General features: G+C 38.7%; 1 protein-coding gene across 3 annotated transcripts in view; it reads left to right on the top strand.

Annotated features, from left to right (window-relative positions):
* The first annotated feature begins 14717 nt into the window (after nucleotides 1–14717).
* The window catches only part of CASR (calcium sensing receptor), a 77346-nt gene continuing 67136 nt past the window's right edge, over nucleotides 14718–24927 (top strand). The window contains exon 1 of one of the 3 annotated variants that reach the window (XM_058731197.1): nucleotides 14718–14989. The gene's annotated coding sequence lies outside the window, so the exon portion shown is untranslated. Of the gene's footprint in view, nucleotides 14990–15228; nucleotides 15324–15533; nucleotides 15684–24927 lie in introns of those variants that run through there. The other 2 variants (XM_058731199.1, XM_058731198.1) reach the window with 2 other exon arrangements.

Raw genomic sequence — 24927 nt, 5'->3', positions numbered from 1 at the left:
TAAGGATTACATTGACTCTGTAGACCAATTTGAGGAGTATTACCATCTTAAAAATATTAGCTCTTCTGAATCATGAACATGAGGTCTCTTTCCTTGTATTGAGGTTTTCTTTCACTTTTTTCAACTATGTTTTGTTACTTTCAGAGTATACTTGTTTTGCTGAAATTTATTGCTAAGTATTTCTCTTTTTTTGATCCTATCAGAAAATGGAATTTTTTCTTACTTTCATTTTTGGATTGTTCATTGTTGGTGTATAGAAATGCACTTGATTTTGCATATTTATTGTGTATTCTGCCACTTGCTGAACTCATTTATTCATTCTTATAATTTTTGTAGGTTTCTTAATTTTGTTTTTATATATAAGATCATGTCATAAGATAGTTTTACTTCTTTCTTTCCAACCTGGATTTTTTAAAATTTATTTTTCTTGCCTAAATGCCCTCACTAAACCCACCAGAACAATGTTGAATATAAATGGTGAGAACAGACATACTCATCTTGTTCCTTATCTAAAGAACCAGTCTTTCATTTTTATGTATGATGATAGTTGTGGATATTTCAAAAATGCTCTTTGTCAGGTTAAGGAAGTTCTCTTCTATTCCTAGTTTGTTTGGTGTTTCCATCTTAATGAAATTGAGTTGGGTTTTGTCAAATGCTTTTTCTACATCTGTTGACATGAGAATGCAGTTTTGTTCCTTTTTTTAATCATATGGCATATTACAATAAATGATTTTCAGATGCTAAACCAGCCCTGTATGACTGGGATAAATCCAATTGTTCATGGTATATAATCTTTTGTATATGTTGCTGGATTGGTTTGCTAATATTTTGTTGAAGATTTTGTTTTTATATTCATGAGGGATACTGAGCTGTAGTTTTCTTATGATGTCTTTGAATGCTTCTGGTATCAGAGTAATAGTAGCTTCATAAAATGAGTTGAAAAGTGTTTCCTCATCTTCTGTTTGGGAAGAGTCTGTGAAGACTTGGTATTAATTCTTTTTTAAATGTTTGGTATAATTAACCTGTGAAGCCATTTGGGCCTGGGCATTTTCCTGTAAGAAGTGTTTTTGTTTTTGTTTTTGTTTTAATATAATTTATTTTCAAGTTAGCTAACATACAGTGTATACAGTGTGCTCTTGGTTTTGGGAGTAGATTCCTGTGATTCATTGTTACATACAACACCCAGTGCTCATCCCAACAAGTGACCTCCTTAATGCCCATCACCCATTTTCCCCACCTCTGCCAACGCACCCCCCATCAACCCTCAGTTTTTTCTCTATATTTAAGTCTTTTATGGTTTGCCTCCCTCTCTGTTTGAAACAATTTTCCCCCTTCCCTTTCCCCATGGTCTTCTGTTTAGTTTCTCAAGTTCCACATATGAGTGAAAACATGATATCTGTCTTTCTCTGACTGACTTATTTCACTTAGCATAATGGAACTGAAAGGTATTATGCCTGTAGGAAGTTTTTTAGTTACTAATTAAATCTCTTTACCTATTACAGGTCTACTCCAATTTTCTATTTCTTCCTGAGTTATTCTTGGTAGTTTGTGTCTTTCTAGTAACTTATCCATTTCATATAGGCTTTCTAATTTATTGACATACACCTTTTCATAATATTCTCTTATATCATTTTTATTTCTGCAAAGTTGGTGGTTATGCTACCTCTTTCATTCATTATTTTAGTAATTTGTGTATTCTTTTTATCTAGTTTAGCTAAAAATTTGTTAATTTTATCGACCTTTACAAAGGACCAAATTTTTCTTTTATTGATTTTATTAGTTTTTTATTATCTCTTTCACTTATTTCCACTCAGGTCCTTTTTCCCTTCCTTCTGTTTGCTCTGTATTTAGTTTTCACATCTTTTTCTGTTTGTTTCTTATGTTGGAAGGCTAGATTATTGATTTGAGATCTTTCTTTCTTTTCCATAGAGATGTTTCCAGCTATAAATTTTCCTCTAAGCACTGCTTTACCTGCATCCCTTATGTTTGTTATGTTCTTCATCTCAAAAAATCTCTAATCTACTTTATAATTTCTCCTTTGACATATTTATTTCAGAGTGTGTTTAACTTCCATATATTTGTGAATTCCCACATTTCTTCATATAATTAATTTCTAATTTCATTCCATTGTGGTCAGAAAACATACTTCATATGATTTCAATCCCTTTAAATTAATTGAGGCTTGTTTTCTGGCCTAACATATGGTCTGCCTCAGTCCATGCAGGTTGCCATAACAAACTACCATAGACTTGGCAACTTGTAAACAACAGAAATTTATTTCTCACAGTTCTGTAGGCTGGGAAGTCCAAGATCAAGGCTCTAGTAGTTTCAGTGTCTAGTAAAGACCCACTTCCTTGTTCACAGGCAAGTGTCTTTTTGCTGTGTCCTCACATAGGGAGAAGGAGGCAAAGGAGTTCTCTGGGCCTCTTTCATGAGGACACTAATCACATTTATAAGTTCAGAGCCCTAATCACCTGTCAAAAGCCCCACCTCCAAATACTATCACACTGGGGATTATGTTCCAACATATGAATTTGGGGGAGACACAGACATGCAGTCTATAGCATAGTCTATCCTGAAGAATGTTCCATTTGTACTTGAAAGAATGTGTATTCTGCTATGTTGGGGTAGAATATTCTATGGGGTCTGTTTAGGTCTAATTGATTTACACTGTTGTTCAAGTTTTCTACTTTCTTTTAGATTTTCTTCCTAGTTGTTCTATTCATTGATAAAAGTGGGGTATTGAAGTCCCCAACTATCACTGTTAAAATTATATTTTTCCTTTCATTCTTTTAATTTATTTCTTCATGGATCTTGAAAATCTCTTGTTATGTATGTGTATGTGTACAATTGTTATATCTTTCTGATGAATTAAACCGTTTACCACTAAAAAAAGACCTATTTTGTCCTTAATAATAATTTTTGTCTTAAGATGTATTTTGTCTAATATTAAGATAGTTGCTCTAGTTCTCTTTTGGATACTATTTACATTGTATATCTTTTTCCATTATTTATTTTAACCTATTTGTATCTTTGAATCTGAAGTATGTCTCTTGCCAGACTCTTAAAAACTGAGAATAAACTGAAGGTTGATGGGGGTGGGAGGGAGGGGAAAATGGGTGATGGGCATTGAGGAGGGCACCTGTCGGGATGAGTGGGTGTTGTATGGAAACCAATTTGACAAAAAATTTCATATTTAAATAAATAAATAAATAAATAAATAAATGAAGTATGTCTCTTGTCAACAAACTGATGGTTGCCAGAGGGGGAGGGATGTGGGGGTTTGGGCCAAACAGGTGAGAGGGAGGAATAGGCCTCCAGTCATGGAATGAGCAAGTCATGGGAATAAAAGGCAGAGCAAGGACCAGTCAATAATACTGTAATAGCAATATAACAGGACAGATGGTAGCTATACTTGTGGTGAACATAGCATAATGTATAAATTTGTCAGATCACTGTTGTACACCTAAAACTAATGTAACATTGTGTGTCAACTCAAACAGAAAAAAAATGTCTCTTGTCACAACATAAATGTCGGATCATATGTTTTATCCATTTTTCCAATTTCTGCCTTTTGATTGAAGTGTTTAATCCATTTACATTTAATTAAATTACTGCAAAGATAGGATTTATGTTTGCCTTTTTGCTATTTTATATGTATCTTAGGTCTTTTCATTCCTCTATTCCTCCATTACTACCTTCTTTTAGATGAAAGGGAGGCTTTCTAGCATACCATCTTAATTCCCTTTTTGGTTTTTTTTTTTTACTATATATACTTTTTTAATTTTCTGAGTGATTACTCTGGAGATTGCAATTAACATCTTAACTGAAAATAATCTAATTCAGATTAATACCAACTTCATTTCAACAGTATAAGAATCTTTGCTCTGGTATAGGTCCTTTTCTTCCACCATCTTTTGTACCATTATTGTCATAAAAATTGTATCTTTAGACATATAAGGCAAGCAACACAGCATTATAATCATTGATTTATGCATTTGTCTTTAAATTAGATAGGAGAAAAAAGTGTTAAAAACAAAAAAGTACACTTATACCCACTTATACCTTTTATCTATGTAATTACCTTTACTGGTGCTCTTTACTTCTTCATGTGGATTTGAGTTACTGTCTAGTGTCCTTTCATTTGAACCTAAAGGACTACACTTAGGATTTTTTTCAAGTTTTTATTTAAATTCCAGTTAGTTAACATACAATGTAATATTAGTTTCAGGTGTAGAATTTAGTGATTAAATACTTTAGTGATATAACACCTAATGTCCATCACAACATACACTTAGTATTTCTTCTGGGCAGGTCTCGCTTTTTGTTATCTGGGAACACCTTAATTTCTTCTCTGGCTCTGAAATATAATTTTGCTGAATATATCTTTTGGTTGACAATTTTTTTTCTTTCAGTATTTGAGTATGTCATCCCTCTGCCTTCTGACCTCTCTAGCTTCTGAGAATTCTATCAACTTTTGATCTTATTGAGGATCCCTTATATGTGATGAGTTGCTTTTCTCTAGCTGTTCTCTTTCTCTCTTTCTCTACTGAGGTATAATTAACATAAAACATTATATTAGTTTCAGGTGTGCAATACAATTTCAGATAAGACGACCCGCATAGGCCTGAATTTTTCCAAAAAAGTCATACATATAGCCAACAGGAACATCACTAATCATCAGAAAAATGCATTTCAAATCCACAATGACATATCACCTCACACCTGTTAGAATGGCTATTACCAAAAAGACAGGAGATAAGTGTTGGTGAGGTTGTAGAGAAAAGGGCATTTCCCAAGTGTAGCTGCTATGGAAAACCAAATGGAGGTTCCTCAAAAATTGAAAAATAGAGGGGCGCCTGGGTGGCGCAGTCGGTTGAGCGTCCGACTTCAGCCAGGTCACGATCTCGCGGTCCGTGAGTTCGAGCCCCGCGTCGGGCTCTGGGCTGATGGCTCGGAGCCTGGAGCCTGTTTCAGATTCTGTGTCTCCCTCTCTCTCTGCCCCTGCCCCGTTCATGCTTTGTCTCTCTCTGTCCCAAAAATAAATAAAAAACGTTGGAAAAAAAAAATTTGAAAAATAGAACTATCATACAATCCAGAAATTCCATTTCTGTGTATGTATCCAAAGGAAATTAAATTACTATCTTAAAAAGATATCTGCACCCCCATGTTCACTGCAGCATTATTTACAATAGCCGAGACATGGAAACAATCTAAGTGTCCATCAACAAAAAAATGCATAAAGATGTAGTATATGTATACAATGGAATGTTATTCAGCCACAAAAAGAAGAAATTCTGAAATTTGTGACAATATGGATGAGCCCTGAGACCATGATGCTAAGTGAAGCAAATCAGAGAAAGACAAATACTGTATGATCTCATTTATATATGGAATCTAGGGGGAGAAACTCATCAAAACCTGCCCCCTGCCAAACTCATAGATACCAAGAACAGATTGGTGGTTGCCAGAGGCAGGACAGGGTGAAATGGGCAAAAACGATCAAAAAGTTACAAGTTTCCAATTAGAAAATAAAGAAGTTCTGAGGATGTAATGTACAGCATGGTCACTACAGTTAACAATATTGCACTATATATTTGAGAGTTGTGAGGAGATCAGATCCTAAAAGCTCTCATCACAAGAAAAAAAAAATTACAGATATGTATGGTGATAGATGTTAACTAAACTTATTGAGGTGGTCATTTCACGATAATATACATATATCACTTCATATTTACATACACCTAAAACTCATATAATATTATGTCAATTTTATCTTGATAAAATGGAAAAATTAATAAGATTAAATTAATTTTTTAAATTAAAAAATGCAACATTATGAATACAAAAAATACAGTGAGTATTTATTAGTGTGATAAAGAAATCACTACAGCTTTATTTAGGTCCTTTTATTTAACCCCCAGCATCCCTGTGCAGATTCACAGGAGCTATACAAATGAAGGATCTTGATGTTTAAACTTTTTTAGTTTGAAGGTATAATTACCTTTGGCAAAAGTTCTACATTTATGTTAAGATAACTGAATTTTATTTCAAAAATACAGGCTCGGGATATTGCTTGACCACAATCTTACTGTGCATCAATATTGTGACAGAGCAAATAAAAATGAGCCATCTCAGGCAAGTAATATTCCAAATTTACCACAGGCATCAGTCAAATCAGTCTGGGAGCCCAGATTGAAAGGGAATATTGGCAAACCAGAGTTCATACTAAGGAATGAAGGCAATATGATGATAGAGTCTCTAAAACCTGCCTTTGAGGAACTGCTGAAGGAACTGAAGCACTTGGCTGTGGGAAGGAAGTGCTGCTGGGGAACAGTAGAAGAGCCAGCATGTACAACAAGAAAGAGACTTATTCTGTATTGTTCTAGAGGAAGGAAGGATGAACTGCAGGAAGATTTCAGTTCAATATAAGTCAATTCAAGTCAACAAATATTTATGGAATCTGTTATGTACTGGGAATTGTTTGAGGCACTGGGAATAAAGCAGTAATCAAAATGGACAAAATTTGATTCTCATTTTGTAAGAGAGATATACAATAACACATAAGTATGACAGGTGATGGGGGATGATGTATCCTAAGAAGAGAAATACAGCAAAGTGTCAGCAACAAACAATTAAGAATGAAATTTTAAAATTATGCCAAATACAATTGTATCAAAAAGCATCAAATATCTAGGAATAAATCTAGCAAAATATGTGCAAAAAACTTATACACAGAAAACTATAAATTATTAGTGAGAGAAATTAAAGAAGATTTAACTGAATGGGAGAATATGTCATGTTTACAGATTGCAAGCCTAACTATGAGATATCAATTTTCTTCAAAATTGATCTATATATTCAATGTAATCTCAGTAAAAAATCCAGACGTGTGTGTGTGTGTGTGTGTGTGTGTGTGTGTTTGCAAGCTGATTCTAAAAATGTATATGGAAATGCAAAGGGCCAATAGCAGCCCACATGATCTTAAAGAGGAATAAAGTTCAAGAACTTACTGTACCAGATTACAAAACTTACTATAAAGCCACAATTAAAAAAAAAACAGTGTGGAGTTTTGGCAAAAGAATGCACAAAGACATAATAGGACACAATAGAGAGTCCAGAAACAGACCCACATATAATTGGGTATTTTATGACAAAGATGACACACAGAATAAAAATGTTTATCTTTTTTATTAATGGTGCCAAGTCAATTGGATATTCATTGGGAAAAAAATGAAAGTTGACCATAGAAAAATCAATTCCAGGGGCGCCTGGGTGGCGCAGTCGGTTAAGCGTCCGACTTCAGCCAGGTCACGATCTCGCGGTCCGTGAGTTCGAGCCCCGCGTCGGGCTCTGGGCTGATGGCTCGGAGCCTGGAGCCTGTTTCCGATTCTGTGTCTCCCTCTCTCTCTGCCCCTCCCCCGTTCATGCTCTGTCTCTCTCTGTCCCAAAAATAAAAATAAAAAAACGTTGAAAAAAAAAAAATTAAAAAAAAAAAAAAAAAAAAAAAAAAAAAAAGAAAAATCAATTCCAGGAGGATTATATATCTTAAAGTAAAAGGAAAACATAAGGCTTCCAGAAGAGAACACTGCAGAATATATTCATGACTTGATGTCCACAAAGCTTTCTTAAGCAGGATAAAAACACACTAACCATAAAGGAAAAGATAATTAATTGGACTATATTAAAAATAAGAACTTCTTCCATAAAAAGACACTATTAAGAGAATGAAAAGGCAAACTACAGAATTGGAAAAACTATTTTTAATATCAACAATTGACAAAGAACCTAGAATATAAAAGGTATGCATGTGTTTAACACTAGAAGATATTGCCAAAGATTTTTCAAAAGTGGTCATACTAATTTCCATTTCCACCAGTAGTCAATGAGAGTTCTTATTTATCTGTTTTTTATGTTTAGTTATTTTTGAAAGAGTACAAGTCAGGGAGGGGCAGAGAGAGGGGGACAGAGGATCTGAACTGGGCTCTGTGCTGACCTCAGCGAGACTGGTGTGGGGCTGGAACTCACGGACCATGAAATCATGACCTGAGTCAAAGTCAGACATTCAACCCACTGAGTCACACAGGTTCCCCGAGAGTTCTTATTTATCTTATTAACCCAGTAATTCTACTCAGATATATTGCCCAACAGAAATTCAAGCACATGTACACCAACAACCATTCATGGCAGGATTATTCATTATAGCTCAAAACTGAAAACAACTCAAATGCTCATCAACTGAAATGATCAATAAATTGTGATATATGCAGGAGAATATTCTACAGCAATTAAAAGGAGCAAGTTACTGCACAATATGGTTGAATCTCACAAGTTGTTGAATGAAAAAAAATTAGATACAAAAGAGTATTTACTGAATGATTCCACTGATATAAATAATCTATGGTTTTATAAATCAGGACAATGGAAAAAAGTACAAGTGCTGATCAAATTGTACATATTTCTAAACATGTGTTCTACTTCAATAAAATTTATTAATTAAAACACAAAGAAAATGACCAGGCCCTATTTGAGTTTCTTAGAGCATCTTGAGAGGGATCAGGATGAAAAGAGGACAGGGGCTAAAGATGAGAGTGTGAAAACACCCTCTAGCAATGAGACAGGAAAGTCAGAACCCAGGAGGAAAGAGAGCCAATGAGAAATTCATGGCAGCTGGATTCCTACATGTTTTTAAAGAACAGAGTATTACATATTCATTTTTTTTTTTTAATTTTTTTTTTCAACGTTTTTTATTTATTTTTGGGACAGAGAGAGACAGAGCATGAACGGGGGAGGGGCAGAGAGAGAGGGAGACACAGAATCGGAAACAGGCTCCAGGCTCCGAGCCATCGGCCCAGAGCCTGACGCGGGGCTCGAACTCACGCACCGCGAGATCGTGACCTGGCTGAAGTCGGACGCTTAACCGACTGCGCCACCCAGGCGCCCCACATATTCATTTTTAAGTTGTTTTCTGTGTGCAATTTGCTCTAACTTCTCTGACCCTATCACCTACCCCCCAACTTTATTGCTTTCAAGCCATAAATAAAGTTTGCAACACCCTAAAAAATGGTAAAGAAGAATAAAGAAATAGTGATGGAGTGGGGTGAAAGAGGGGCTACACTATGGTGATATGAATCCCAGAGGAATGCATTTCTGGAAAGGTAACATTGAATGGAGAGCAAAAGAAGTGAGGGAGAAGAGTGTTCCAGACCAGGAATAGTAAACGAGTCTCTTGAGGCAGGATCTGCTGACCACATTCAAAGACCAACAAGGAAACCAGTGTGTGGGAACCAAGAAGGATTATAGGAGATGAGATCAGGGAAATAGCCAGATGATGCTGGCCTTTATGAACAATGCGTTTTACTGGATTTTAGTCCGAGTGAAATAAGAAGCCATTACAGACAGGGTTTTGAACATAGAAATGACATAATCCAAGTTATTCCAAATGTATCGATCCCGTTGCTATGGGAAGAATAGATTGCAGAGAGGCAAGGGTGGAAGCAGGAACAGTTAGAAAGTTTTCTAGGAGATGCTGCCTTGGATGAGGCTGGTGGTGGTGGAAGTGGAGACAAGAGGTTGATTCTGGCTCTATTTTGAAGTCTGAGCCAGCATGACTTGCAGATGAATTGGATATGGAATGTGAGGGAAAGAGTCCTTCCAGGGATGCCTCAGGAAAGAACTTTCTAACCTAAAGATCTGTCTGTTGAATGAGCTTCCCTGAGAGCAGTTATTCTAGCATAGGCAGTTTACTCATTCCACCTGAATGTTTGTCTCCTTCTAGTTTACCTGCTGTGTAAGATCCTTAGAAGCAATGGGCTGGGTGACCTCTAAGATGTTGCATGTGCCAAACATTATGGAGCTTTAAGGCAGTCAGATCATGATCCTGTACATCATGAATTTTTAGGCCATGCAGTCGCAAAGTAAATTTCCCACACCAAAGTAACTTTTTATCTGCTATGTGCCTTTTTCACCACACATGCATTTTTATACTGGTCAAAATGGGTTAAAATGAACAGCAGGGGCAGCTGCTTTGGGGTAAGCAGACACCACACAAAATGAAGCCTGAGGCTGAGAGATGCTGATATTTGAAAGAAGGAAGAGCAGCCTTGTCCTCCCAGCCCTTAGGGATGGTTATGAATAGAGGCTACACCAGAAGAAAGTGTAATTATAGAGAAAATGATTGAATTGTAAGCAAACACCTTAACAGTTTCAATAGCCCCAAATGTTATCTCTTTCAAAGCAACTACCTTGAGAATAATCTGCTACTGTTCTATATATAACACAATTGTCACACTGGTGCTTCTGTTGCTCTAAGCTTATTTGAAACCCTTCTTGGGATTTTTCCTCAGGAAGTTTATGTAATTTACTTCAAAATGCAGTCTCTCCAGTGGTCAGCTCCCTGGGAAGTTTGATGCCAAGAATCTCAGATTCTCCTGGTTGGCAGGAACTTCAAAGCTTATAGCCTATCTAGTGTGTGACCTCCCATGGTATCATTAGTGACAAGCAGGCACCTAACCTCTGCTTCAGTCCTTGGAGGGAAGGGAATGTGGTAAATACCTCTAAGGCAGCCCTTTCAAATCCTCCCAGACAGCTCTGATTGTCAGAGAGTTGCCATTAATTTATTTTCTTTCCAAGATTTTATTTAAATTCAAGTTAGTTAACATATAGTGCAGTATTGATTTCAGGAGTAGAATTTAATGATTTATGGCTTACATATAACACCCAGTGCTCATCACAAGTGCCCTTCCTAATGCCCATCACCCATCTAGCCTATCCCCCACCCAACTCCCCTCCAGCAACCCTCAGTTTTTTCTCTATAGTTAAGAGTCTCTTTTGGTTTGCCTCTCTGTGTTTTTATCTTATTTTATTTTTCCTTTCCTTCCTCTATATGATCTGTTTTGGTTCTTAAATTCCACATATGAGTGAAATCATATCGCATTTATCTTTCTCTGACTAATTTCACTTAGCATAATACCCTCTAGTTCCACCCATGTTGTTGCAAATGGCAAGATTTCATTCTTTTTGATGGCTGAGTAATATTCCTGTGTGTGTGTGTGTGTGTGTGTGTGTGTGTGTGTGTATACACCACCTCTTTATACATTCATCAGTCAATGGACATTCGGGCTCTTTCCATAATTTGGCTATTGTTGATAGTGCTGCTATACACATTGGGGTGCATGTGTCCCTTCAAATCAGTATTTGTTTATCCTTTGGATAAACACCTATTAGTGTAATTGCTGGGTCATAGGGTAGTTCTACCTTTAACTTTCTGAGGAACCTCCACACTGTTTTCCAGAGTAGCTGTACCAGTATGCATTCCCACCAACAGTGTAAAAGGGTTCCCCTTTCTTCACATCTTCACCAACATCTGTTGTTGCCTGAGTTGTTATTTTAGCCATTCTGACAGCTGTGAGGTGGTATCTCATTGTGGTTTTGACTTGTATTTTCCTGATGATGAGTAATGTTGAGCATTTTTTCATGTGTCTGTTAGCTATTTGCATGTCTCCTTTGGAGAAGTGTCTGTTCATTTCTTCTGCCCATTTCTTCACTGGATTGTTTGTTTTTGAGGTGTTGAATTTGATAATTCTTTATAGATTTTGGATACTAGCACTTTATCAGATATATCATTTGCAAATATCTTCTCCCATTCTGTTGGTTGTTTTCAGTTTTGTTGATTGTTTTCTTCACTGTGAACAAGACTTTTATCTTGATGAAGTCCCAATTGTTCATTTTTTGTTTTGTTTCCCTTGCCTCTAGAGACATGTCTAGTAAGAAGTTGCTGCAGCTGAGGTCAAAGAGGTTGCTGCCTATGTTCTCCTCTAGGATTTTGATAATTTCCTGTCTCACATTTAGGTCTTTCATCCATTTTGAGTTTGTTTTTGTGTACGGTGTAAGAAAGTGGTCTAGTTTCATTCTTCTACATGTTGCTGTCCAGTTCTCCCAGCACCAATTGTTAAATAGACTGTCTCTTTTCCATCGGATATTCTTTCCTGTTTTGTCAAAGGTCAGTTGACCATATAGTAGTGGGTCCATTTCTGGGTTCTCTATATTGTTCCACTGATCTATGTGTCTGTTTTTGTGCCAGTATCATACTGTATTGATGAGTAAAGCTTTGTAATATAGCTTGAAATGCTCCAATCAAAAGACATAGGGTATCAAAATGGATAAAAAACAAGACCCATTGATATGCTGCCTGTAAAAGACTCATTTTAGACCCAAAGATACCTCCAGATTGAAAGTGAGGGGGTGAACTATTTTTCATGCTAATGGACATTAAAAGATGGAGTAGCCATACTTACATCAGACAAACTAGATTTTAAATCAAAGACTGTAGTAAGAGATGAAGAAGGGCACTATATCATAATATAGGGGGCTATCCAACAAGAAGATTGAACAACTGCAAATATTTATGCCCCCAATGTAGGAATAGCCAAATATATAAGTCAATTAATAACAAACTTAAAGAAACTCAATACAATAATAGAATGGGACTTTAACACCCCACTTACAACAATGGACGGATCATCTAAGCAGAAGATCAACAAGGAAACAATGGCTTTGAATGACACACTGGATCACATGGACCTAACAGATACATTCAGAGCATTTCACCCTAAAGCAGCAGAAATTAGAATTATTTAGAATTTAGAAAAGAATACACATTCTTTTCAAGTATCCATTCATTTTCAACTGAAACATGCCCCAACATACCTTCCATCCACTGGTCATAATGGAGTGTGAGGCAGTATTTCCTAAATGTCAGGCATCTGTGTCCCACCTTCATTATGTTGCCATTTCTACTATATCCAAATATCACTGGTCTTATTCTTCCTTTAATATCTTTCTTTGAAAATTACCCAATTTTCTTACACAAGTAAATTGACCTTAAATGGAAACTACATCACCTTGTAAGTGGAAAGCCTGTATCAATTAGAAATTAATAGTGTAAGGGGCGCCTGGGTGGCGCAGTCGGTTAAGCGGCCGACTTCAGCCAGGTCGCGATCTCGCGGTCCGTGAGTTCGAGCCCCGCGTCGGGCTCTGGGCCGATGGCTCGGAGCCTGGAGCCTGTTTCCGATTCTGTGTCTCCCTCTCTCTCTGCCCCTCCCCCGTTCATGCTCTGTCTCTCTCTGTCCCCAAAATAAATAAAAAACGTTGAAAAAAAAATTTAAAAAAAATAAAAAAATTTAAAAAAAAAAATAAATAAATAAATAAAAAAGAAATTAATAGTGTAAGGAATAATATCAGAAGGAAAAGAAAGTGATGATATTAAATTCTACTTAGGAACTGTTGCCTAGCAAAGGTGCTGAGCCCGAGGCAGGCTTTCTCTTTGTTAAAACAGATTAGCAAGTGGTAGAGAGGTGTAAAGACAAAGAATCACAAAAATGATAGTTCTTCCCAAACATAATCCATAGAATCAAGAGAACTGAAAAAGACATAAATTTTTTCACCACGTGATCTAGTTATTTAACATCATCAACTGTGTACCACTCAAAACCATCTACTGTACCTCTAGTGGGAGATGTACACACTGAGACCCACGGGCAAAATGGTCAAATACCTTGGCTGGTCATGTTTCCACCACCTCCTAACTGCTGTAAGCTTCGGTTTCTTCATCTTTAAAATGTAATAATAGCTCTTCAGAGTGAAACTTTCTTAATCAAAGGCATTTGAACATTATGCCCAGGTATAAGCTAATCCCTGAGAGGAATTAATTCGGCCTAAGGCTGCAGCATCATTCAGTTTTGGAGTTGAATTAATTCAGCCTTTTGGCACTGACTAGGTTGTACAGTCGTTAGGACATTTTAATACCTACTGCTACTGAACCAAATCCCCCACTATGAATTTGTATTGCTGGGTGTTTGGGCCTGAGGGAGGACTTGGCATTTATTACTATTTTTTAAATTTTAGTTAATGTACAGTGCAATGTTGATTTCAGGAGTAGAATTCAGTGATTCATCACTAACATATAACACCCAGTGTTCATCACAACAAATTATTTTTATTAACTAGATTCTTCTCTTCACTCTATCCTGGTGTTGGAACATTTGTTTACCTCCCCTTGTGCTGCATTGGAAGGGAAGTAAGTCAATGGGCAGAACTGGGGTCTGATAAGGATGTATTTGAGAGTCCAGATGTGAGTCTATGCTCCTCTGAAGCAAGAAAATGGAAATACAGAGGAGAAATCTGCGTTGTTACTTAAAGTTGTTAAGCTTAGTAACTATGCAACTTTTCACTCTTATGGCTTAATGTTATTTTGCAAACACTTCATCATGTTACTTCATATTTTCTTTTAGGTTTCTTTTTTATTTTATTTTATTTTTTTGCTTTAAAAATAAATACTCCCTCTTCTTCTAAAAAACATTTTGAGCACTCCTGCCCTGATGTTTTTCATTTTTAAAGATTGTGTAATATCTCATTAAGTTACCCTCCCATAATTTATTTAACCAATTTCCTATTGTTGACAGTTTGCTTTGTTTGTTTGCCTTCGTGTTTTTTTACTGCTGTTATCTTATGTTTAAAAAAATAATCTTGCTATGATCATCTGCCCATGAACATTATTTTGTTCTGGAAATTTCCCCAAGAATGAAATTACTGCATCAAAGGGATAATAATTTTTGTGGCTCTTTACAGACACCAGCAAGCTGCTCACCCAAAGGAGTACATGTTGTTTGAGGGTAAAAAGAAAAAACTGGGTTTCTACAAAATAAATTAATTTTCCCCTTTTTCAAAAAATATTCTAGCGCCTGATAGGTGGCAGGCGTCATGCCAGAGGATGGGGACTGGGATGATCAAGGCAGGTGGGTCCCCGTCTTCAAGGAGCGCAGGGTCGATTCCGTACAGGAAATGACACGCTAGTGGTGACTGCTTCTGGCCCAGGAGGACTGAGAGCCCTCTGGCGCGGAGAGTGGACAGAAGAGAGGAGGGAGCTGTTTGCGAGCACCGAGAAAGTCTCCCTGCGTAGGCAGCGCATGACCTGAGTCTTGCAGAATGAGTAAGAGTTTGAGCATGGGTTTTATATTTATTTTACTGTAATTCTCTGGCCTTTTATCAAAAAAAAGTTTCCCACTCTTGGCACGGAGAACGTTGGTGGAGTCGTAAGCCCCCACCGTCTAAAGCCTCTTTCCATTTCCAAAAAGGAAGGAAGGGGTTCTCTCAGACTGCAGGAGCAGGATCTAGGGTCCAGGAATTCCCAGCGCTGAGAGGACTGGAGAGGACCCGAGCGTGGGGCGCCCAGACCCAACGAGTGGCCCCCGGGAGAGAAAAGACGCGCCCTCGGCGCTGGGCTCCAGAGGAGTCAGCGCAGCTCCATGTGGACGGGGAAGACGGTGAGGGTGCCGGGGCTGCCAGGAGTGCAAGATAACAGAGCAGCCGGCAAGTGGGCTCCGAAGGGAGCCGGGCTTCTCAGTCTGGGACCCCGAGGGGGCAGGCGGGCGGGGAGCGGGAGAGGGGCGGAGTTCCGAGGCCCGGGCAGTGGCAGCAGCCCAGAGGGTCGGCGCGGGGGGTGGGGGGTGGGGGGGCGGCTGTGGCCGGACCGGACAGCTGGCGCCTCTCCGAGACCGTGACCTTGGCATCGGGAGCTGGGCCCGCGTGGCGTCCTGAGCTCAACTTCCAGCCCATTCTCGTGTAGACCCACAGCTGACGGGCCGGCGCTGCCCCTGGTGAGGGAGCACGAGCCAGGGCGGCAGGTAGGACCAAGGTCGGGGAGGAGGGTGAGCCGGAAAGCACCCCAACGCAGGGCGGGCAGTGGCGGGGTCCAGGGACCGCAAGGGCCCAGGAACCAAAGGAAGGGCGCACGCGGGAGCACCTCAGCCCTGGGAACACCGGGTGCGGGTCTGTGCGGGAAAGTCAGGGCCAGGTTACAAGACCAAAAAGACTTCCTGGGCACAGGACCAGACTGTTCAGTTACCCCCAGAAGGAGCTGGGGGTCGCCCTTTCTGATGAACCGAAGTGCGTGCCAAGACACGGACTGTGGGTAGTGTCTTGTGCCTGCGCCTTGTTTCTGCCTGTGGCGCGGTCAGAAAGAACACACACCTTTCCGTGTATGTTAACAAGGCAACAGGCAGCTTTCTAGTGTCTTCGGATATTTAAGGGAGGGCCACAGTGTCAGCACCCATCTTCCTTGGCCCAAGCCTCCAGGTGTCTTGAGGACAACGGAAAAAAGAGCAAAAAGAACCAGATGCGGGTTTTTTAAAATTATTTTTAAAACTATTTTTAAGAGATAATTTCAACAGATAACACATGAGCATGGGTTTTTTAAGGTTTATTTATTTTGAGAGGTGGGGAGGGGCAGAGAGAGAGGGTGAGTGAGAGGGAAAGAAAGAATCCCAAGCAGGCTCCTGTGCTGTCAGCCTACAGCCTGAGAAGGGGCTTGATCTCAGCAACTGGAGATCATGACCTCAGCTGAAATCAAGAGTGCCACGCAGGCACCCGATTTTTAAAATCAAACAATGCAAAAGTTAATCTTCTAGAGATAATATTTATACCAGCATTTGTATCTATAGCTCATTGTTTTTACTCATATCCTTTCTCTCTTGCTCTGTCCCCTCCTTTTGATTCTTTTTTTTTAATTTTTTTTTAACGTTTATTTATTTCTGAGACAGAGAGAGACAGAGCATGAACAGGGGAGGGTCAGAGAGAGAGAGGGAGACACAGAATCTGAAACAGGCTCCAGGCTCTGAGCCGTCAGGCCAGAGCCCGACTCGGGGGCTCGAACTCACGGACCTCGAGATCATGACCTGAGCCGAAGTCGGCCACCTAACCGGCTGAGCCACCCAGGCGCCCCTTGATTCTTTATCCTACCTCCTGCCTAATGAAAGTACCAGAGGAAAATGACATCATTGCCACTGCCCACACCCCATAATCTCCAGTGTTCCCAACTGGCACCACCCCTTCTGTCTTCAGAATCTTTCACTGGGCTGGCCCTTGGGGTAGGGAGCCCACTACCATGACATTTCATTTACTTTCCCTAACTGTCCCAGCATTCGGGAAGAATCCATGATGAGTACTATACTATCTGTTCTTTCCCTTAAACTAGTCTTTCCAAGTGTAATTTAAGTAGAGTCTGGTACTGAGGGGAATTAATGAAGCCTGTTTCCTAAAATGCACTAGATTTCCAGGAATTCCAGAAAGCAGAACTTGGCCAATTACACTTTTACATTGCCTGTCCCTTCTCCATCCAGGACCAACAGAGTGGCAGGCATAGTATTCTTCCTCCGTAAGAATCTCAGAAAATAGGTGTTTTATACTTGTAAAGGGGCTCAGGGACATAACTTTGTGGCAGACAACCAGGAGGGAAAGATGTAGAAGAGTTAGAGGGGAACAGAGAAGTAGGAAGGGAGGAGTAGGCCAAGACTCTTGAGTGGAAAAGAATCCTGGAGCACAGGACCCTGTCATTTAGGAACAATCATCAGATAATTCTGCTAAAAGACCACACATGTGGCTTATTTCTGCCAACAATCAGCACAATCAACTCTGTTCCAAGGTTTTTACTATGCAAGGCCAAAATATAGTGAGAAATGGAAAAAAATCAGCAAATAAACCCCTTTTTATCTATATGAGAAAATATAAGTGGTTTAAATTATTTTTAATGAAATAATAAGGTTTTTAGGAATTATGCAGAGTGTTTAAAATAACCTAATAGGTACTCCAAGTCACTACATTTTCCTTTATTTTGTTCACTTTTTTCATGTTGCATGACCTAGACCTGGATCCCACACATGTCAGAAAGTTCAGGTTGGTTAGAAACTGCCCTTTCTAAGAAGCCTTTTTGAATGGAGGTTGAGAGGAGAATGGATTAGAAAATAATGACTGATCCTTTTCGTAGGGTAAGGAAACAATGAGGAGGAATGAATTGAGTACCAGCTTGAGTCTCATAAGGAATCTTTGTGGTTTTTCTTCTCAAATTTTTATTTAAATTCTATTAGTTAACATAGAGTGCAATACTGGTTTCAAGAATTCAATGATTCATCACTTAACATATGACACCTAGTACTCATCATAACAACCGCCCTCCTTAATGCCCATCACCCATTTAGCCCTTTCCCCATCCACCTCCCTCCATCAACCTCAGTTTGTTCTAAGAGTCTCTTATGGTTTGTTTCCCTCTCCCTTTTTTCCCCTCCCACATGTTCATCTGTTTTGTTTCTTAAATTCCACATACAAGTGAAATCATATATTTGTCTTTCTCTGACTGACTTATTTTGCTTACCATCATACACTCTAGCTCCATCCATGCAGTTGCAAATGGCAAGATCTCATTTTTTGATGGCTAATATTCCATTGTAGGGGCACGTGGGGGACTCAGTTGGTTGAGCATCCAACACCTGGTTTTGGCTCAGGTCATGATCTTGAGGTTCATGAGATTGAGCCCTGCGTCGGGCTCTGCACTGTCAGCACAGAGCTTGCTTGGGATTCTCTCTCTCCCCCTCTGTCTCTGCCCCTTCCCCACTCATGCTCTCTCACTCTCTCTCAAAATAAATAAATAAACATTTAAAAAAATATTCCATTGTATATACATACCACATCATCTTTATCCATTCATGAGTCAATGGACATTTGGGCTCTTTCCATAGTTTAGCTATTGTTGATAATGCTGCTTTAAACATTGGGGTGTATGTACCGCTTCAAATCTGTATTTTTTTATCCTTTGGGTAAAGATCTAGTAGTGCAATTGCTGGAGAGTAGGGTAGTTCTATTTGTAACTTTTTGAGGAACCTCTGTAATGTTTTCTAGAGCGGCTGCACCAGTTTGCATTCCCATCAACAGTGTCAGAGGTTTCCCCTTTCTCCACATCCTCGCCAACATCTATTGTTTCCTATGTTGTTGATTTTAGCCATTCTGACAGGTGTGAGGTAGTATCTCATCATGGTTTTGATTTGTATTTCCCAAGGAATCAGGTATAATTCTTCAGAGAACTGGACAATGAATAAGAGGTGAAGGAATCATTCTATTCATTCATTCATTCATTCATTCATTCATAATGTTTATAAGAGTGCCTGGCTATGTGTCAGCAACTGGGGGAAAAGTGGTGAAAAAAACAGGCAAGATCTCTGATCTCCTGGAGCTTATAGATGCTTTGGGGAGGCAACTGTTAGTAAAACAACAAACTATTAAATATATTTTTATAAACTAAAATAAGCTCCCTAAAGAAAAGAATGTTAGTTCATTGAGGGTGTATACAGACTTTACTGCAAAGACCAAGGAATGCTTTCTCAAGGAAGTTTCCCTTGAGCTGAGATTCAAGAGTAGGTGGAAATATTGGAGATATATGGTTTTGAGATGGGACCAGAATGTATCGGCTAGACATTGCATTTGGCTGCTAGTGAGTTAGTAATCAAGAAGTCTGGCTGCCATGTAGTGTTTTCCATATGGCATGTGTAGACATGTAGAACTGGCATTTCTGGAATTTGGGGAGATATTCCTTGTTCACACAACATCATTTATGCCGTCTTGAGTTGGTCGTGGCTTTCCATTGCTGTCATTCTTGCTTTTAAATTAAAATTTCAAATTAATTTCATTTTTATTAGTTTATTTATTATGCATAATAAAATATGTGCATTGTGGTTCAAATATGAATATTTCCCATTGTAGAGGCAGATATGTATGTAACTGCCATACCAAATTTGGCTGGTACAGTGACAACTCATTGTTATCATTTTCCCAGTACTTTCTCAAGTGAAAATAAGTGTGGTAGGTAGACTACAATATCTTCTCTCCAGTCCTATCTTCTGCTCTAATTGGGAGGATGTCAAAATGTTTAGTTATCATAAAGCTGCATGTACTTCTTCAGAGTTTTATATTCAGTCCCTCAGTAAAGAAAAAAAGTTACTAATTACACTGATGCTGTAAATAAAAGCAATATAAATCTCACAATGTATTGGCATGGGGTGCTCTGACCAAGCAGCATACTTCATGTACAAACAAATATTTTCATTCATTCAACAATATTTGCAGTTAAATTTCTGTAAGCCAAGCACTGGGCTAGATACTATGGATAAAACGGATTAGTAAGACATGGTCTCAGCATTTAAGGAATTCATAGAAATTTAAGAGGAGGGAATCATTTGTCCATGGAAGGATAGGAAAGTGTTGTGGTTGCCATATGAAAGCATAATTAAGGTACAGTGATACACAGGGAATGGAGTAGTCAATTCTACCAAGGAGAAGAGGGGCTGAGGAAAGGTTCATGGAGGAGTTAACACTTGAGATGAATCTTGAAAGATGAGACACTCCACAAGATAAACAAAGGGAAGAGGGCATTATAGAGAAGGGATTTATGTGCAAAACCAGAGGTGTGAAATAGCATGTCAAGGTCCAGGACCTGTAAGCAGCTCAAAGAGCTGAGGCATTAGGAGCAAAGAGGGACTCATGAAGAGACAAGGCTGGAGTGGTGGGCAGGTCAGGTCACAGAGAACCTGCATGCCATCACATGGATAACTTGGTGGTTAAAATATGCATCTGAAATGATACAGACCCAGGTTTGAGTCATGGCTCTGCCACTTTCTAGATGTGGAACCTTGGTTAAGTAACTTGACCTCAATAAGTAATAGCGGTGAAGGTTGTACCTCCCTTATTAGGTTCCTGCAAGAAATGATAAGTCATGTGGTACGTGGCAAGATTATGCGTATAGTTAATATTGGCTTTTATTATTATTATTATTATTATTATTATTTATCCTAATGCAAAGGAAGCCACTGTAGGGTTTTAAGTAGACTTAATGTGCATTTTGGGTTAGATCATAATCATCCTGGCTGTATATGGATGCTGAATTAAAGGGGGGCAAGTTTGGAACAGAGAAACCACTTACAGAAATTATAACCATTCAGATGATGATGAGGATAATCCGAACCATGGTGGCCATAGCAGTGGCCATGGAGAAAAGGAACCAATGCTAGAGATGTCTGCAATGTAAACTCCACAAAACTCAATTACTCATTACTTGTGGGAAGTGGGACTCTGCTCTGTCATATTTTGGTTCTGTCATCTAAGTGATTTTAGGATAAAGGAAAGGAAGCCATGTGTCAACCGGGACTAGGGATCAGGTATCTAGGAAGTGCTTCTGTGTTAGCAGAGGACTTAATGATTGGTACCAAAAAAAGCTGTCTTTGTAACTGAGAAGACTCCTTGACAACTTCTATGTCACAACGTAAAATAGTATTGCGAAGGCTTAGTTGATCCATAACAAATAAAATCCATTATCTCTCTCATCTCTGGGAGGCTTTTCGTTCAAGGTGAGTGAACAGTAGACTTCATCCATTTGCCACTGTCATAAAGTGGCACGTACAACAAGCACTCATGCCTTGTAGTTTTGTTTCTATTCTTGCCTGACACCAGCCTGATTGAATTTTTTCTCAAATGCTCTCTCAGAATCCAATATGCACAGGCTGAGGTGCCTCTATCAAAGCTAGTGAGAATGAGAGGATTGAGGTGCTCCCTATTTTATAATGCAAGGTAGTCTTGGTAACCACATCATCCGTTCCTAAGATGGAAAATAATCCAGATATGTGTGATAGTGTTTGCTGAAAAGTTGCTGGGAACTTTATGCCTGTTTCCCCCAAGTCTGGATCCTAGGAAATGCTGACTGAATGTTGGATTCACTTGCCTGAACAATTTTATAATTACTTGAAGCCGCAGAAATGAACAGACATTATAATTAGGCAGGGCCAATGAGTTAGGTGGTAAAGTGTGAAATGAGAAAAAATAAGGTCTGCCTCTGCCAGAGACAGAGAGTTTGGATAAAAGTGGATTTTCCAATCTCTGTGACTTTGGGCAACACATCTCACCTCTCTGAGCCTCAGTTTTTACTGGTGGATATTCCTTTGAATATCTGTAAAACTGAGGTAGTGTCTCCTTCAAAGGGTGGTTGTGAGGTTTAAATGAACTATAAATGAAAAGTGTTTAACACAATGCCTGCAAGGTAGCTATTTAACTGGTCTGTATCCTTTGGCTCAGCTCCTGTCTGAAATCTTTTTTTTACACTGAAAAAGCAGGAAGAATCAAGATTTCTTAGGTTAAGTAACCTGAATTAATTGGCTTTTATGTGTTTCTCATCCATAATTGATTTTTTTCCCCTGGGAACTGGGGTGGAAATCTGTTTTCCTCCACCCTCGGGGAATGCTTATCAGTATGATGGGGACAAAGGTAATATGATACCCGCGGAGAGAAGACTAATTTTAGCTATTCTTTCAACAAGTCTTTCACCTACATACAAGAAAAATTACTAATAGTAAGAAAAATGAAGTGATTTGACTTCTTTCTCCCATGTTTTTTGTTGTTCGGCATTCCTAACAAGCATGTTTCTTATTTATTTGTTGTTTTTCATGTAGAGAGAAGCAGGCTCAAAAATATTGTAACCATTTCCCCCAACCCTCAATAATAATTATGATCTGTTTGTCCTTAGAAAGAAAGTTGTTTTTTTCCTCTTAACAGAAGTTAATGGTTGAAAAAAATTATCATATCCTCCATTTAGTCCTTCTAAATATTCTATAATTTGACATAAGCATTTAGTTTAGTTCAATAAACATTGGTTGAGCTCCAACTGCATGTCAGGCATTAAGTTAGCACTACACACTCAGGCCAGCCTTGATACCCAGATCTCCAGTCTGGTGGCCCCTGCAGAAGAGGATGGGTAGGCAAAGGTGTGTGTGTTGGGGGGGGGGGGGTTGCCAGCTGATCAGAGAAAGCCACTGAGAAGGGAACCTTCAGACTGAGGTTCTCTACCACAGCTTCAGACCCCTGGTTCATCAGATCATGAGTTCCTTCAAGTCAGGATCCTGGTCTGTCCCTCCCTATGCCCCAAGGCCCTGTCCAAGAGAGCCCTTTTGTGCTATTTGCCAATGGAGAAACCAAGAGATAAAAATAGTGAGGAGGCCAAATGGTCTTCTCTTTCTGTAGTCTTAAAAATGAAAATATTCCAAATAAAGTTTCACTCTGCAATTATCATCTAATTTTCACCATCATCTTTTGAGAGGCAGCACAGCATGGTGGTTTAAAGTCTGGGCTTTGGAGTTAGACTGCCTGGGCCTGTGTCCCAGCCCTACAATTTACAAGTGTGTAACCTTGGACAAGTTATTTAATCTCTCTGTTCTCCAGTTTCTTTATCCATAAGCTGGGGTTATTAGTATTACCCACTTCATTGATTATTTTTTTATTGACTTACAATTGATACATATTAGTTTCAGATATACAACATAATGATTTGGTATTTGTATATACTGCAGAATGATTACCACAATAAATCTAGTTAACATCCATCACCATACATTGTTACATTTTTTCCTTGTGATGAGAACTAAGATCTACTCTCAGCAACTTTCAAATATGCAATACAGTCACCATGCTATACATTACATCCCCATGACTTATTTTATAACTGGAAGTTTGTACATTTTAACCCCCTTCACCCATTTCACCCACCTCACTTTGCCCACTTATTGGTTGTTAAAAGATTTAAATGAGCCAATACACATTGTTCAACCTCATCAACTACAGACAGCATGTCTTACTCGGTGTTAAAACCCCAGAATCCAGCTTGGTGACTAGTACATTGGAAGAGCTGAATGAATGAACAAATCTCAGTACTGTAGACTGCTAAACCAGTCTACTTTCCTAATATTAACTCACGATCCTCAGAACATCCCAAGAGATAAATAAGGGAAATGAACAGGTATCATCATCTCCATTTCTCAAGTGAGGGCACTGAAAGGTGGAATAACTTGCCTGAGAAAACGTGACTATAAATGACAGAGTAGATTAACACTCTGGACTTCATTTATTTCCAGCTCTCTACCCTTCCCACTATCTGGCTGTCTCTTGATCTTATGCAGGTTTCATGGAATTCAAAGGATAACCAACAGCAAAAGTGAACACATAGAGATAGCTCTTTTAGCCTTCTGAAGAAATGAACTTCTTACTGTAAATATACTCCATCAAATTGTAACTTCAAGTTAAACTTGAAGTTTGGAAAGTTTCTTTTTGGGGGGTGTGGGGAGGAAAACAGAGGATATTTTATGGGAATGAGGAAATTCTTTTTTTTTTTTTAAGTGTAAAAGTAGCAGAGAATCATGAAGGAAAAATACTGATAGATTTTATTACATAAACATTTAAAAATACTTATCTATAAAAGTCATAACTAAATTAAAAGGAAAATAAACTAAAACAAATTGTACCAATTATGCCAAAAGGTTAAGTTTCGGTATCTTATTTAAAAAAAATTTTTTTTAATGTTTATTGTTTATTTTTCGGGGAGAGAGAGAGAGAGAGAGAGACAGAGTGCAAGCAGAGGAGGGTTAGAGAGAGAGAGACAGAGACAGATAGAACCTGAAGCAGGCTGTAGGCTCTGAGGTGTCAGTACAGAGCCCAACATGGGGCTCAAACCCAGAAATTGTGAGATCATGACCTGAGCTGAAGTCAGACACTCAACTGACTGAGCCACCCAGGAGCCCCTAAGTTTTGGTATCTTAAAGAGCTCACAGAATTGAACAGGAAGAACACTAAAACTGTGGTTTCAAAAAAGTGGGCAAAGGATTTAACAGTTTTCAAATAAGGAAAAGCACAAGGTTGGTGAACATATAAAAATATTTTAACTTTACCTGAATAAAAGGAATAAGAACTTTTTAAATGGTATGCCAGTTTGTTTATCAAGAATACTAAGACTTTAAATATAATGCTGGTGGAGTGGGATAAATGGCTATCCTTGTAACATTATCTGGAAAACAATTGCCTTAAAATTGTGGCCCTTGATTAGGATTTCAGTTCTGAGACTGTCCTACAGAAGTCATCAGGAATTAAAGATTTATATCTGAAGATGTTCTTCACAGTGTTTATTTATGAAAGTGGAATAGTAGGGGTGCCTCAGTGGCTCAGTCAGTTGAGCGTCCGACTTCAGCTCAGGTCATGATCTCACAGTTCGTGGGTTCGAGCCCCGCATCA

Source organism: Neofelis nebulosa, chromosome 5, assembly GCF_028018385.1.
Source record: "Neofelis nebulosa isolate mNeoNeb1 chromosome 5, mNeoNeb1.pri, whole genome shotgun sequence".
Lineage (NCBI taxonomy): Eukaryota > Metazoa > Chordata > Mammalia > Carnivora > Felidae > Neofelis > Neofelis nebulosa.
Note: the sequence above shows the minus strand (reverse complement) of the source record. Positions and strands in the feature narration are given on the sequence as shown.